The 12,160-nt window shown below is 48.4% G+C and overlaps 1 long non-coding RNA gene across 1 annotated transcript; it reads left to right on the forward strand.

Moving 5' to 3' along the window:
- The first annotated feature begins 3,217 nt into the window (after positions 1 to 3,217).
- LOC123411342 lies at positions 3,218 to 4,321 on the forward strand. Its single transcript, XR_006613244.1, has 3 exons — positions 3,218 to 3,310; positions 3,391 to 3,510; positions 4,112 to 4,321. It is a non-coding gene; the product is annotated as an uncharacterized LOC123411342 (long non-coding RNA).
- The last annotated feature ends 7,839 nt before the right edge of the window (positions 4,322 to 12,160 follow it).

Below are 12,160 nucleotides of genomic sequence, written 5' to 3' on the forward strand. Positions count from 1 at the left end.
TCAGCTCAATCCAATTATCTATGTGAGCACAGTTTCAATTATCATTTTTGTCTAGATTGACACATTGTGAATGAAGTGTCACTTTGGCATGTCCAAATGGTATAAGTGTTTTACAGTGCCTTCATATGCCCAAATTAACATCATACACCAAATTTAGCTCAATACATTCAATCATTTGATTCCAGCTTCAACATCTATATTTCTGCACAGTGTGTTACTTTTCAAAGCAAGTGCCACCTAGGGTTATCCATTTAAGCTAAAAATTTGCCAAGAGAGTCTCCTTAGTAGATGATCATCCTTAGCCAAAATTTAGGCCCATTGTCTATGTGCATTATGCGCACCGCTAATCAAACACTTGGCTGTTAATTCATGTTTGAGCTTAGTTCAGTCTCCTCGTGAGATTCTTCTATTGGATTCTTCTTCCTAACACCTATCGAGGTATTGTCCAACCCACCACACATGCCTATTCCACCCAGAACGCGTGGCAACGCAACGGTCAAGCGGTGACCATGCGGTTGGCATGCAAGTTCACGCGCTCTGGAGTTGGTGCCCTCGACCACCATCCAAACCTCGACATCAAGCCCCCGCACCATGTATTTCTGCTTAAATAAATGCTTATGTACCTATAAATGATTTTTGAGAAAAATAAAGAGCAAACTATAATGCAGCTGCAGTTCAAATTTAACCCGCTTCCAACTGAATCGACATAAATTTGTCTTTTCACGAGAAGCACATAAAAGCTTTGAACACCCAACTATTTGTAAATTTTACATTAAATATGTCCTAGTATTCTATAAAAATGATTTGGTCCAATTTTGAAACAAATATATGGTAGGTCCTTCACAAATAATAATTTTGGGCACTTGAAAAATGGAAAATTATTTTTACGTACAAGAAAAATAAAACTTTCCTTAATCAAAATTGTTTGCCATTACAATATGCACCATTGTGCATAATATTAGTTAATTTCAAGAAACTATGTCATGAATGTGGTCATAAGATTGATCATTTGGCTCCAAAGCCATGAATCTTCACACATGATAGCTCATTTCTGAGAACACTATTTTAAAATAATTTTCATATTACAAGTTTATTATTTTACCACGTAACTTTCTCACATATAATGCCACAATGAAAAGTTTTCCAATTTTTTGAATTTGTTTTTTGAATTTTCATGGCCATTTCAAAATGCGGTCAAAACGGCGGGTATGTCCAGTCCTACCTAGTGGTTGAATCTTGGAAATATTTTGGTGTTTCTTTGATTATAGATAGTTGTGTACCTTGAAATAATTTTTGGGAAAAATAAAGATCAAACTATAATGTAGCTGCAGTTGAAATTTGACCCGCTTCCAGCTGATTCGACGAAAGTTTTTCTTTTTCATGAGAGGTGGATAAAATATTTTGACACCCAAAAATTTGGTCAATTGTGCATTAAATATGTCCTAGTACTTTTTAAAAATGATTTTGTTCAATTTTGTAACAAATATATGGTAGGTCCTTCACAAAAGAACTCATTTTGGGTACTCGGAAAATGGAAAATGAATTTTCCGACCAAAGAAAATGAAAACTTCCTTAATCAACATTGTTTTCCATTTCAATACGCACCTTTTTGCACAATATTAGATCATTTGAACAAACTATGTCATGAATGTGGCCATAAGATTGATCATTTGGCTTGAAAGTTCTGAATCTTCACACATGATAGCTCATTTCTGAGAACACTTTATTAAAATGATTGCCATATTACAAGTTTATTATTTTACGTGGTAACTTTGTCACATACAATGACACAATGTGAAGGTTTTCCATTGTTTTGATTTTTTTGATTTTTTCATGGCCATTTCAAAACGCGGTCAAAACAGCGGGTATGACCATTCCTACCTAGTGGTTGAATCTTGGAAATATTTTGGTGTTTCTGTGATTAAATAGATAGTTGTGTACCTAGAAATGATTCTTGGGAAAAATAAAGAGAAAACTATAATGTAGCTGCAGTTCAAATTTCGTCGAAATTTGACCCGCTTCCAACTAATTCGACGAAAATTTATCTTTTTTACGAGAGGTGGATAAAATCTTTTGACACCCAAACATTTGGTCAATTGTGCATTAAATATGGCCTAGTATTTTAAAAAAATGATTTGGTCCAGTTTTGCAACAAATATATGGTAGGTCCTTCACAAAAAACTCGTTTTAGGCATTCAAAAAATGGAAATATTGAATAGTTCATTTTAAAAAATGTAAATAAGGTCTAAAAATATAAAATTTGACATGGTATTGGTTCATCATGCCTAGAAGGTGTAGAAAAATATTTGACAAAAATTCTTAAATATTAATATGTTCATTTTACCAAAAGTAATAGGGTAAACAAACACAATGTTGTTTGGTGATTCCCTATTGGCTAAAACCTCCTTCTCCCGGATCGATGACGTGGCAGGGCAGCCAGCCCCACTCTAGCTAATCTGAGCCATCAAAGCCAACGGATCCAACGTCTCTCAATGGAACAAAAGAAGAAAAAAAAAGCAAAACCTAGGGTTGTCCACCCAGACCGATCCACCCCTCCCCTCGTCCCACCCAGACCGATCCCTCCTCGCCTCGTCTCCCACATCACCGGGACCACTCACCCATCGCCTCCTCCCCTGCCCCGCCGTGCGGCGCCGCGAGGAGCGAAGCCGCCGTCCCCGCTGATGCCCATGGATCTGAGCTCTAGCCCCCGCTCGACCTCGCTGCTGCGTCCTCTATCGGGGCTCGACCTCCCGCCCTGCCTCCCCAACCAGCTCGCCTGCCTTCCCACACGCATCACCATGATCCGGAGCCACGTGCAGATCATGCAGGAGGTGGAGGCCATGGGGGGAAATGTCGGCGCCTCCGCCTCGAGGGACTCCTGCTCCGTCATCTCTCCATAGATCCCACCTCCCGAGCGAGCGAAGCATCCCCATGGCAAGCGGCGGCGGGAAGGTGGCGTGCGCGGCGTGGATCCGGCGCCGGGAGGACAAGGGCACCCGAGTCTTCGTGGTGCACGGTCGGCCCTCCCCGCCACTCCTGGAGGCCCTCGGCTTTGACTCCGGGACCTGCTCGCTCTCCCAGGAGCCCCTGGTCCATCCATCATCGTCGTCGTCCGCCGGAGATGCTCGGTCGACTGGCCACACGGAGGCCCCGCCCAGGAAGCACTCGCGCCATCGCAGCCTACCGCTCCTCAGCGGCAGCCTCCTCCTCGGTCCTGCCCGACGCGCTCGATCGGAGCTCCGACGCCTACGCGCGCAACATCGCCGCCGTCGGCGGCCTCCTCTCCGACCTGTGCTCCCGCGTCTCCCAGGTTCGTGCGCGCCGCCGGTCTCTCTCTACCTTCCTTGACCCGACCCCTTCCTCTCCTTGACGACATGGAAGGCGCTGTAGGTGCTGGGTGGAGGAGGCGCGGGGGCGGTGAAGCGGAACGAAGGACGGGGGAAGCTGCTCCCCAGGGACTGTATCGACCGCCTGCTCGGACCCAGGGCCTTCTTCCTCGAGCTCTCTCAGGTCACTCATCGTTGTCGGTCAGAGTGTCCCCTTCTCTGACCAGTTCTATCAAGCGACTAGTTTGCACCAGTATTCAGATTGAGATTATTGAACAAAACTATTATTGCTTTGTTCCATGTCCTGTTCATGACAGCAATTTTGTGGGATTGCAGAAAGCATTGTAACAATGATATGTTCTCTAATTACTATGTTACATAGTTTTGCTAAGAAAAACACACTAGTATAATGAGCTAACCATCCTTAATTTGCTTGAGATGACCAGTACTTCCTTGAGAAAGACTCCTTTCTTGTATGAATGAGTATCTTGTTTTAACTAGCTGATAACAAAAGCATTGTACTATCTGAATTTTTGTTATCATTCTAAAGAACTTGTCTTTTTTAATGGTCTCTTCATAATATAATGGCTCCAGTTTTCTGATTCTTCTCTGCTGATTCATGTAACGAAGGGAGTATATCTTAGTCTTCGCTGTTATGAGAATGTTATATGCATGGTTTCCTGTTAAATCTAAAGTTCTCCAACAAATTTTCATCGTTATGAGATTTTTATATTCACAGATTCAATTGATTATGTTTCTAACTTATTATTATTTATTATTTGCAGATTCTAGCCTTCATTCTTTAAAATTTGGGTGTACATGAGCTCTAGGAAGAAGAATCCCGAAGAAAACCCACTCGCACCAATCCATTTTAGCTCACATGAGCTAGTTATGTGTATATTTAGTTGTATTTTATAGCTGAGTACCATATTTGTACTATGTGTGATTTTAGTGTACTTTGCGTGTTGTTGTATGAAATATTATGCCTTATTGTCTTTTTTTGAATCAAATTATCTAATTGCATAAATATAGAATTGGCATGTGGTACCGAAACAACAATCCAGGTAATTGATTCCCATTTGACTAGTGGGCCCTACTTTAAAATGGAAAAGAAACAAAAGAAAATTGACAAGTGGGTTGGAAAAAGGCTCACGCCCAAAAAAATATGAATTGTAAAAGGCCGCGGCCCAAAAAATAAAAGGTTGTTGGGCTTGGCCCATGTAGTTGATCAAAATTGTAAGGAAAAAACAAGAAATAGGCTGAATTAATGGGCTTGGCCCATATAAGCACCGAATTGGACCGGGCTGATTCTATACCACGTCAGCTTGCCATGTGAGATCTGACGTGGTGTGGGCAGATTGCTAGTGACCAAAATAAATTCAGTGCTTTCGTTTGGTCGTAAAATCGTACGACCATTCGAGCAGAAAGGTCATTATAGTTCATTAGATATCCTCGGTTTTTGACCTTCTGTTTTTGGTCGTCAAAAGGTTGCAAACGGAAACCAACGACCATTCGGTGACAAATCTTGAAGGTCGTAAGTTAGCATATTTCTTGTGTGAACATAAGGATGCGTGAGGAAAAGCAATATCCCATGAGTTTTCTATGAACACCCTATCAAGAACAGAGCGGGTAGGATCAAATTGATGGTACGACCACGTAAAGTGGGCCCCCACTCTCAGAATTTCCCATAAGGCACAATGTGAAATGAAATCATTAAAAGAATCGGCGAGTGCCGAGGATAAGTTACTTTTAGTCTTTTCAGATGGGGAACGGAGGAGGTTGAAGTCACCTCCAATAGGAAAGGTAGATTGCATGCCTCAATCTTCATAGAAATCTCATCGAGAAAGAGCCTTGATAGGGAGTGATCCATGGGACATAAACAAGTAGAACCTCCCACATAAGATTAAGTTCTTTTTGAAAGACCACATGCTGGCCGAGAACACCCCATGGTCGACAGCCACAAAAACATCAAGATTAGCGCCAATCAATATCCCTCCCGGATGACCCGAGGCCGGAAGACACCTCCAGGCAAACCGGTCCATGCCAGCAATAAAGGACAACTCATTTGGGGAAAAGGAGGCTTTGAACATCTTGACTAGCCCCACAACATCGATATTACATTCCCAAACACAATCTCTAACTTGGCCTCGACACTCCCTAGGGCCGTAACCCCTAATGTTCCAGAAAACATGTAACGCCCAAGATGCGATCCTATCCTTATTTTGGCGCGAGGGCCTCGACAGGGACAGAAGCGCATCTCGTCGTTTCGCAAGAATGGATATTGATGGGGTTATAGTCCTAGGGTAGGGTCATAGGTCTGCCCTATAGGTCCTACCCAAGGACTACCCTTCATAAAGGACAAGGCCCTTAGACAGTTCCGATTGAACTAAGGACTCCCCCATCATCCAGTCGGTGACGAGCATTCGGAGCGTATTTAACATACCGACTGAATTCCACTATGTACATCGTAACCTCCCAGGAGGGCAACGGTCATACGTTTTCATACACCATTATTAGCATTTAAGGCATACGTTACCTGTAACGTAGGCATTTATTCGCCACTATTCCACCCCTGTCCACCAGGCCGTTGTGAAGGCCAGCGCACTCTATATAAGCCTCCCTTCCCCACTGGTGCAGGGGTTGGCATTTACTGTAATCCTATATTCCACTCGACACTAAGCTCCCAAGAGCACTGAGACGTAGGGCTTTTACCTCCACCGTAGAGGGGCCTGAACTCATACAACCTCGCCGTAGCTAAGGCTCTGCCCATCCTTTCGTACCCTACACATCTACTATCAGACTTATACCCACGACAGTTGGCGCCCACTGTGGGGCAGGCGTCTAAGCGACTTCTGGCGAGTTTGCAACTTCATCTTTTCATCATGTCGTCCGGCAGAGCTTTGTGCATGGGTCGAGAGATCCTCTTCGCCGCACTCTCCTTCATCGTCGACGATTCGGCATGGCTTCGGGATGCGCCTCTCGACGTCGAGGCGCTCCCAAGTCGCGGGGCTACGCACTTCCGTGCCAGTGCCCGCGGCGTCCTTCTTCTCCAGCAATCGGCCCCGGTGTCGATCTTCGCCCCCGTCACGCGCCGCAACAAGCGGTCCCGCCGTCCACGGCTCCAGCGTTGGGTGCGACACGCCCAGGCGTGACATAATGCGTCCTCTCAAGTGGCGGTCCTCGAGTCGGTTGTGGTCGTGCCGCCGTCCCAGTGCTTGGACTCAGTTCCAACTGAATTGCCTTCCGAGTACTTGGGTCGCGGGCCTACAGCCGAGGTTCTCATGGCCGATTCCCATGAAAGTCCCCACCGGACTGGTCGGAACGAGCACGAGGTTGGCGAATCATCCGGCGCTCGCCGTCAACACCACCATTCTGCCAGTCGACGCACTCGTCACAACAACGTTGAGGTGTTCCGCACACCCGTCCTCAACCTGGCTGCCGCTGCCAAGATAGCCGATTCCCTCCAACCGACTGATTCAGAGGCTGGTAGAGGGATCGGGCAGATCCGTTCCCTATTGCACACGGCGCAGCAGCAGAATTCGGCGGTCTCCCAGTCGCACAACAGGATCCACAACAGTTCTGTTCACGCGAACACGCATCGGTCGGTTTTTAGCCCCGACTCTCATCAGCGACGCAGAGGGGGCAGCCGTTCCATGAATCCCGAAGATCGTCGCCGTTCACGCATCCCTCCGCGGGGTTGGCCTTACGGACCCCGACATCACGATGATCGGCGTTCAGTCGGTGACGAGTATGATCCAAGGCCCGACGCAAGAGGGTACATCACCTAGAGGAAGGTCGACAGGAGTCGAGCCCACCGTGATAGTCACGATAGAGACCGTCCGAGTGGAAGCAGGACCATCGTCTCTGGCCCCGAGTGCTTCAGTCGGGCCATACGTTCAGCTGACATCCCTCCCAACTTCTGATTGGCGACGGGGATCAGCAAGTTCACAGGAGAATCCAAGCCAGAAACGTGGCTGGACGACTACCGAGTGGCGGTCCAGATCGGTGGTGGAGATGACGAGGTCGCCATGAAACATCTCCCCCTGATGCTCGACGGCTCGGCACGAGCGTGCCTGAACCAGTTGGCCCCATCAAGCATCTACAGCTAGGCAGATCTGTCCCGAGTCTTCATCAGGACCTTCGAGGGCACGTGCAAACGCTTTGCTGGTCTCGTGGAGCTCCAGCACTGTGTCCAGAAGCAGAATGAGCCCCTGCGCAATTTCATCCAGCGCTGGACGACCCACTACCACACGGTGGAGAACATCACAGAGCACCAAGTAGTCTGCGCCTTCAAGGCAGGCGTGCGGTACAGAGATTTGTACCTGAAGTTTGGTCGGACAGGCGACATCTCCATGAGCAAGATGATGGAGATAGACGCACGCTATGCAAATGGCGAAGAAGAGGACCACATACGCAGCGGCAAGCATAAGGCAGTCGCCGACGGAGATGGGAACAGCAATCGGAAGCAAAAGTAGAAAGCTCTGTCCACTCCGCAGGCAGAGGCAGCAGCCGTTACAAATGCCAAGTTCAAGGGCAAGGGGAAAGCTCAGTACACCCCCAAGAAGAAGCAGTTCGGGAACTTCATCCTGGATCAGCCATGTCCAATCCACACGAAGATGGACGAAGAAGGCAACGCCATATTCCCGAAGCACACCACTCAGCAATGTCGCCTCCTGATCCAAGGGTTCGGCGAAGGGCAGCCGAGTGAAAAGGATAACGAGCAGGATGATGAGGACAAGGAGGATCCGTTCCCCCAAGTCCATGCAACATTGATGATTTTTGCTGACGTGGAAAGCAAGAGTCGACTGAAGCTGGTGAACAGGGAGGTGAACATGGCAACCCCAACCAACCCTACATTCCTCAAATGGTCTCAGACTGCGATCACCTTTGATCAGTCGGACCATCCAGCACACGTGCCCACCGCAGGGAGGCAGGCTCTGGTCGTCGACCCGGTGGTGGAAGGAGTCCGACTGCGCAAAGTCCTCATGGACAGCGGCAGCGGCTTGAACATCATGTACGCCGACACTCTCAAGGGGATGGGCATTCCGATGTCCAAACTTAGCGAGAGCAGCATGCAGTTCCACGGAGTCTTCCCTGGATGAAAGGCCAAGTCACTCGGCCAGATCGCGTTGGACGTCGTTTTCGGCTCCGACAAGAACTTCCGCAAGGAAAAGCTGACATTCGAGGTGGTGGACTTCAAGAGTGCATACCATGCGATTCTGGGCCGTCCGGCGTATGCGCGTTTCATGACCCGTCCATGTTACGTGTATATGAAGCTGAAGATGCCGGGTCCCAAAGGTGTTATCACTGTCACAGGCAATCGGCAGCGGGCCGAGGAGTGTCTGCAGCACGGGTCGAGGATTGCCGATCAGCAGATGGCTATCCTCGAGCTGGATGAGTACAAGAAGACAGCCGACCCCGCTGACTTGATGCGTTCGAAGAAGCCAGCTTTAGAGTCCGCATTCCAGTCGGCGGGAGACACGAAGAAAGTCAGCATCCACCCGACGGACGACACCGCCGCCCCGACGAACATCTCCACCAGCCTTGATCCAAAATAGGAAGCCGAGCTCATCCAATTCCTCCATGAGAACTGGGACATTTTTGCATGGAAGCCCGCTGACATGCTAGGTGTACCAGGGAGTTGGCTGAGCACCGACTACATGTGGATCCTGCTGCTCGGCCCGTCCGAGAACGCCTGCGTCGGTCCGCCGCACACAAGAGGGAGGCAATCGGAGAGGAGGTGGCTAAACTTTTGGCAGCCAACTTCATTCGCGAGGTACACCACTCCGAGCGGCTCGCCAATGTTGTCATGGTGCCCAAGAAGGACAAGTCTCTCCGTATGTGCATCGACTTCAAGCATCTCAATAAGGTCTGCCCGAAAGATCATTTCCCGCTGCCCCGCATTGATCAAATTGTTGATTCGACTGCGGACTGCGAGCGTTTATCATTCCTTGATGCCTATTCGGGCTATCATCAGATCCGTCTGTATGGTCCGGATGAATTAAAAACAGCCTTCATCACCCCATTCAGGTGTTTCTGCTACATCACTATGCCATTCGGTTTGAATAATGCAGGAGCAACTTTTATGCGCATGATCCAAAAATGCCTCCTTGACCAGATCGGTCGAAATGTGGAGGCATATATGGACGATATCGTAGTCAAGTCACGCAAAGGTTCCGACCTACTGACTGACTTGGCAAAAACATTCGCCAACCTTCGTAGGTACGATATCAAGCTCAACCCTGCCAAGTGTTCATTCGGTGTTCCGAGCGGAAAGTTACTCGGTTTCTTTGTTTCCGAACGAGGGATCGATGTCAACCCCGAAAAGATCGGGACCATCGTCCTAATGGAGCTGCCGGTCAGAATACATGATGTTCAAAGGCTCACAGGTTGCCTAGCGGCTTTGAGAAGGTTTATCGCTCGACTCGACGAGAAGGCGTTACCTCTGTACCGACTCATGAAGAAATCAGATACTTTCGAGTGGACAGATGAAGCCCAAATTGCATTCGACGACCTCAAAGCCTTGCTTTCCACCCAGTCGGTTCTTGCTGCCCCGCTCAGTAAAGAACCCCTTCTTCTGTACATCGCGGCTACAAATCAAGTCGTCAGCACTGTTCTTACAGTCGAACGCGAAGAAGAAGGCAAAGCGTACAAGGTTCAGCGGCCAGTATATTATGTCTCCGAAGTCTTGACTCCTTCCAAGCAGAGGTATCCCCATTATCAAAAGCTTATTTACGGGATCTACATGACTGCAAAGAAGGTGGCTCATTATTTCCAAGACCACTCGATGTGTGTCATTTCTGATGCTCCCTTGTCGGAAATCCTCCACAATCGGGACGCATCAGGCCGAGTGGCGAAGTGGGCAATGGAGATGTTATACTGCGACATCAAGTTCGAAGCCAAGAAGGCTATAAAGTCTCAAGCTCTAGTTGACTTCATAGCAGAATGGGTAGAACAACAACAACCGACTCACATCTACTCGGCTCATTGGACCATGTTCTTCGATGGGTCCAAGATGTTGAATGCCTCCGGCGCTGGCGTAGTGATCATATCGCCAAGGTGATAAACTCAAGTATGTGTTGCAGATACATTTTGATTCTTCCAACAACGAGGCAGAGTACGAAGCTCTCCTTTACGGAATGCGTATGGCCATCACACTAGGCGTCCGTCGCCTGATGGTCGCGATTCGGACATGGTGGTTAATCAAGTGATGAAGGAGTGGGATGTAAGGAACCCCACCATGACTGCATACTGCAATGTGTTGGGCAACGTCGCATGGGAAACAAAAAAATTCCTACGCGCACGAAGACCTATCATGGTGATGTCCATCTACGAGAGGGGATTTCCGATCTACGTACCCTTGTAGATCGCACAGCAGAAGCGTTAGTGAACGCGGTTGATGTATTGGAACGTCCTCACGTCCCTCGATCCGCCCCGCGAACCGTCCCACGAACCGTCCCTTGATCCGTCCCACGATCCGCTCCGATCTAGTGCCGAACGGACGGCACCTCTGCGTTCAGCACACGTACAGCTCGACGATGATCTCGGCCTTCTTGATCCAGCAAGAGAGATGGAGAGGTAGATGAGTTCTCCGGCAGCGTGACGGCGCTCCGGATGTTGGTGGTGATCTAATCCCAGCAGGGCTCCGCCCGAGCTCCGCAGAAACGTGATCTAGAGGTAAAACCGTGGAGGTATGTGGTCGGGCTGCCGTGGCAAAAGTTGTCTCAAATCAGCCCTAATACCTCTGTATATATAGGTGGGAGGGGAGGGGCCTTGCCTTGAGGCTCAAGGAGCCCCAAGGGGGTCGGACGAGCCAAGGGGGGGAGTCCTCCCCTTCCAAACCGAATCCAACTTGGATTGGAAGGTGGAGTCCTTCTCTCCTTTCCCACCTCCTCCTTTTTTTTCTTTCTCTTTGATTTCTTATCCTTTGGCGCATAGGGCCTTCTTGGGCTGTCCCACCAGCCCACTAAGGGCTGGTGCACCACCCCCAAGGCCTATGGGCTTCCCCGGGGTGGGTTGCCCCCCCGGTGAACACCCGGAACCTATTGGTCATTCCCGGCACATTCCCGGTAACTCCGAAAACCTTCTGGCAATCAAATGAGGTCATCCTATATATCAATCTTTGTTTCCGGACCATTCCGGAGACCCTCGTGACGTCCGTGATCTCATCCGGGACTCCGAACAACATTCGGTAACCAACCATATAACTCAAATACGCATAAAACAACGTCGAACCTTAAGTGTGCAGACCCTGCGGGTTCGAGAACTATGTAGACATGACCCGAGAGACTCCTCGGTCAATAACCAATAGCAGGACCTGGATGCCCATATTGGATCCTACATATTCTACGAAGATCTTATCGTCTGAACCTCAGTGCCAAGGATTCATATAATCCCGTATGTCATTCCCTTTGTCCTTCAGTATGTTACTTGCCCGAGATTCGATCGTCAGTATCCATATACCTATTTCAATCTCGTTTACCGGCAAGTCTCTTTACTCGTTCCGTAATACAAGATCCCGTAACTTACACTAAGTCACATTGCTTGCAAGGCTTGTGTTTGATGTTGTATTACCGAGTGGGCCCCGAGATACCTCTCCGTCACACGGAGTGACAAATCCCAGTCTCAATCCATACTAACTCAACGAACACCTTCGGAGATACCTGTAGAGCATCTTTATAGTGAGCCAGTTACGTTGCGACGTTTGATACACACAAAGCATTCCTCCGATGTCCGTGAGTTATATGATCTCATGGTCATAGGAACAAATACTTGACACGCAGAAAACAGTAGCAACAAAATGACACGATCAACATGCTACGTCTATTAGTTTG

Source organism: Hordeum vulgare, chromosome 7H, assembly GCF_904849725.1.
Source record: "Hordeum vulgare subsp. vulgare chromosome 7H, MorexV3_pseudomolecules_assembly, whole genome shotgun sequence".
Classification (NCBI taxonomy): Eukaryota; Viridiplantae; Streptophyta; class Magnoliopsida; order Poales; family Poaceae; genus Hordeum; species Hordeum vulgare.